A 5,039-nucleotide genomic window follows, 5' to 3' on the forward strand; every position below is an offset into this window, starting at 1 on the left:
ACAGAGGAACATCTTCAAGTAAATTTCTGCTAAAAATATGGACACTTTCCGTATTATGCCGGTGGACTCCTGTTTTATGCTGTGCATATTTAAATACAGAGTATTTTATGATTGCATATAACGCTTATATTTATTACATATACTGTACATTATATATTAACCTCGTTATTTATTACTATAGGATATATAAAAAGCCCAGTATAGGCTTATTTTACTAATTACTTATTCAGGTATATGTATTCTGCTTAATATACATATTGAATTTCAAGCAAGAAATAAAACTTTTATAACAAAAATATTGTTTATACCTTTTTGTTGGGGGAAACACCTGCCAGATAAGTGGTCCTAAAGTGAAATAAGTTGTCGTTCTTAGCTGTTTTGCTGCAGGAAACAGATATTTCGTACATTGTGCAGTGACACAAGTTGGTACTTGAGTCCTATTGAAGTGAATGGGACTCAGCCTGCAGTACCAACCCAGGCCACTGCACAATGTATGGAGCTGTCTGCTTCCTGCAGCACTAGAAGAGGGACAACCCCTTTAAAGCCTACCTCCTCTAAATTTTCTTTGCAGTTGCATACAATCTATTTTTTCTTGCTATCTGTCACATCAGGTTTTGGTTAAGTCTGAATGTACTGTTCTTTAGTGAGTGATACAGCAAAAATCAATTTATTCCTATGATCATTATATATCTCACATAACATTTACGCACATATCTGTGAAAAAAATTAGCAGATATTTTTGTAAGCTGCACCTTTATAAGCTATAGAGCATACGCTCCTTTAGGCCTCGGTCAGACAAGCACATGTTTTGCGCACGCATAATGCATACTTCAAAAAGCGTTCCTATGTGCAGAATTTGAAGCGCAAAACAGCACGCACCTAAAAAGATAGGACATAGACACGTGTTTTACAGGAGTTCCCATTGACTCCTATGGTAAAATATATTGTATTTATCCACAGTAATTATTTTTGCTCTTAGAGTGCATTCACACGAGCGTGTGAGTACATAGGTGCACACATAACCAAGCGTCTATTAGAACCTTTGGTTCCCTATGGTGAGTTCACATGTCCATGTTTTACAGGCATGCAAGCTCACGCACCTGCAGAACATAGGACATGTGTGCACCATAGGTCCATGGTGCGTGTTAATATTCCCTGTGGGGAGTCTTCTTGTCACTGAACACTGTGACAGCCCTGTCACAGTGTTCAGTGACAAGGACACTCCCCACAGGGAGTAAATAATCCCCTGACACATCTGTCACAGGTGAGCACTCAGCAAATCACAGGCAGAGCTCGTCCATTCGTTGAATGACAGCTGAGCGCTGCCTGTGAATGGTCACAGCGCTCAGCCAATCACAGCAGCGCTCGGCCATTCAATAAATTCAGTGACAGGACCCAAGCTGCTAGACACGCCTGAGCCCCGGAGACGCGAGTATTTTTTATTTTTTTTTACAGCAGATAGGAATGATTTTCAGTAAAGGGCTTATATTTAAAGCCCTTTCCTGAAAATCACTGCAGGGGTTGCTGGCAGGCCATTGCTTTCAAAGGGGCCGTCAGCAGCAGCCACGCTTCCATTGAAAGGAATGCTGCACAGACCTGCATTCACGTGTTTTTGCACGTGCATGGACGCGCTGTTTTGTGCGCACCTATGTACGCACACGCTCGTGTGAATGCACCTTTAGGCCAGTCCCATTACATAGAGCTCAAGTAGTTTGGCTCCATCTTGTGGTCAAATATAGTCAGTGTAGTTGCAAGAAACATCAATATCATTACATAGCTTCTTATGTAGTACTACAAGTGCCAGCATTAAAATAAATTCATTTGAAAAATAGCATATATTCAGAAAAAGCTGTGAAAAATGTCCATACTTGCTAATATAAAGATACAAAGGCAGATACATAGACCAGTTCCCAGCAGCATGCAGCAGGAAAGTAACAGTGTATGGAGTAAGTAACAGGTGCAAAATACTGCTGAACAACCACTCACACACCCATGATGTATTGGGGGGGCTGCTTGGTACGTGTAGTGCAGCATGCAGGCTTACAGCACCATTACTTTCACCCACAGGCTTCCTACATATGGCCAAGCGCAATAATGGGCTGTGAAACGCGGCCCGATATCGCACTTGTGAACATGCAAAGTAACTGCAGATGTGAGGCTATTTCTATCAAAAACGTCTCCCATCACTTCTGGGAAGTTGTCATCCTCACATTACACTCGCGTGCACATTGAAAACAATGGGCGATGCGCTCCAAGTAAGCAAAAAGTTAGAAGATACCACGATTTTTTACAGCAATGCCATGAGGGAAAAAGACAACTAATGTATGGCCCCATTTAAAAGAATATGGTGCATATTGTGTCAGCCGTGTGAAAGCAGCCCTACTATTAGATAAGGCGGGTTACCCCACTCTCACAATGTACCACACAAAGCGCTGACACCCTGGACTCCACCAGCACCCCAGGGCCCAAGGGCTTCTGCACTTAAATATGAGATATTGGTTAATATTTTGGCCAAAATACGCAAAGTATTTTGGCCAAAATATTAACTATTAGACTCTTGAATATTAGCATCTTGCGAGTCCCTACACTAAAATGAAAAACATTTAACTGAAAAGGACAAAATCAATGAAAGGACATTGGATTGTGAGCTTTGCATATTTTGGCCAAAATATTAACTTTGCTTGGGACTGGTCTATGTACCTGTCCTTGTACCTTTATATCAGTAAGTAGCAGCACCATCTCTCATGATGACTACATGGTAAATGTGCCTCTTCTTCTTCTTCATCACACCCCCACCTTCCAAGTAAGTGTCCATCCACAATATATTCTTTGGCACTGCACTGATTTTCTCCAGATTTTCTATCCTCACTTCTTGAGCGCAGGACCTTTTTTTGTGATATCCATTTGTGTCACTTTCTATCTGGACCCAGGACCCCCAGTCTCCCAGGACCCCCAGTCTCCCAGGACCCCCAGTCTCTCTGCAGCTCTCCTTTTGACACCAAGAGGATTGGAGTGAGTCAGGAGAAGATACGGTGGAGATGCCCTAGCTTTGCTTTTTCCATTGACGTTACCCTTTTTGCCAGTACCAGTTTCCTGAGGCGCTTTCTACACTTTTTCTGCATCTTCTTCATTTTCTACATTTATTATGGATTATATTTCAGATAAATAACTTTTTCATTACTCCTGCTTGCTGTGCACTCATTGGGTTTCTTATACAGGATACGGTCTACAAATTGGATGCCTCTGAAATAGGTTCACATGTTATTGATTTCACCTAGACATTGCTACTTTTAGCAAGATAAATTGTATTAGAATTGTCTGTCATCTTGCTTTAGCATGTAGACTAAATCATATATGGATGGAAATTAGTTCTCCAAATCATTCAGAGACTTTATTAATACCACTTGTGGTGTTCTGGAATGAGGCAAACAGGTGAGGGGCTGCACTATAATGTCATGGTGCTGGCTATTTCCCCTCCATGGTGGCAAACTACAGGATGGCTCCTCAAAACAGCTCCACCGTAGTTACAAGGTGGTGTGATGCTATGGTGCACCGGGGTTGATTCTCTCCCCGATGTATGTGTATGGCAATGCTTTCCCTGGATGAATAATTAAAAATCCAGAGAGGTAGATAGCCATGACTTATTGATGAAGCTTGAGAGCTATAAACATCCAAACTTAAGGTACAGTTATTTACCAATTCAACCATTCAGTAGGTCACTTGTATTGCAGGTACCCACCACTAGTGCCTGGCATCTGGCCACTGCTGTGGCCCTTGACTGCCAAAAGCAGCCTTTACCTTCCTTTTTCCCTAGCCCTAGTCAAAAATACATTGACCTCCTGTCACCTTGTCCTCACCATTGCTGGCCACAGCATCAGGAATCAGGAGGACGCTCTATGCAGGCCTGTGGCCAGCATCAAGACATTGACACTCTGTGCTGGTGGTGCGCTGCCTCTGCTTGTGGACAGATAACAGGCTTGACCTACCGACAACTCCCTCACTGCAACTGCCTGGGCTGCATGTGTTTTTACTATGCTGTGGCTGAAGCCAAGGCCACACAGTTGACCCCTTAGTGACCACCCATACGTGTTTTCACGTCCTGGCTGTCTGGTCTTTATTCTATAGGGCCGTGAAAACACATTGGCTCTGTAGAATAAGGCCTCATGTTCACGGGCTTAAAATCCGCAACGTTTTTCCCGCACACGGATCCACGCCCCATAGGGATACATTGGACACTCGCAGGTAGTTAAATACCTGCAGATGTCATTTTTCCCGTCAGGCGCGGATCCGCGTGTGGGAAAAAAAAAGGACATGCTCCATTTTTGTGCGGGTCTCCCGCGGTGATGGCTCCCGCAGGCTTCTATTGAAGCCTATGGAAGCCGTCCAGATCCGCGGGAGACCCGTACCAGAATTAAACTCACCTGCTCCGGACGATGTGGTTCTTCCCTTCTTCGCAGCCGGATCATCTTTCTTCGGCATGCTGCCGGCGTGCCGAGCACATCCGCGGGCCGAAGAAAGAAGATCCGACCACAAAGGAAGGAAGATCCAAATCGCCCGGAGCAGGTGAGTTTATTCTGATTTTTAGGCCTCATGTCCGTGGGGCAGGAGGGACCTGCTATGGATTCTACATGAAGAATCCGCGGCGGGCCTGATTTTCCCTGTGGACATGAGGCCTAAGGGTCAGGGAGTGAGACAGCTCCTTGCTATCAGCAATTGGAGGTAGCCGACAGCCTAGTGCAGTCCCCGGTCACGTGATCGATGTTATTTAACAGATAACAGCGATCACATGAAAGTTAAGAAAAAAGTTACAAAAGCTAAAGTTTCATCTCCCCTCACAGATCAGATGCACGAGGGGAGATGAAACTACTCACCCAAGGCCTCCGCGATTTTCCCCAATGGAATTTTCCTGCATGGACGCTCGCCCCCGTCTTTGCGCATGCGCCAGCAGGCAAAATGTTGGATGCATGTGCAGAAGCCAGGCAGGGCACGGTAAATTTTAAATTTACTTGTTTCTGGCTACCAAAAGTAGCCGAGAGCCT

This window comes from Eleutherodactylus coqui, chromosome 2, assembly GCF_035609145.1.
Source record: "Eleutherodactylus coqui strain aEleCoq1 chromosome 2, aEleCoq1.hap1, whole genome shotgun sequence".
In the NCBI taxonomy this organism is placed as follows: Eukaryota; Metazoa; Chordata; class Amphibia; order Anura; family Eleutherodactylidae; genus Eleutherodactylus; species Eleutherodactylus coqui.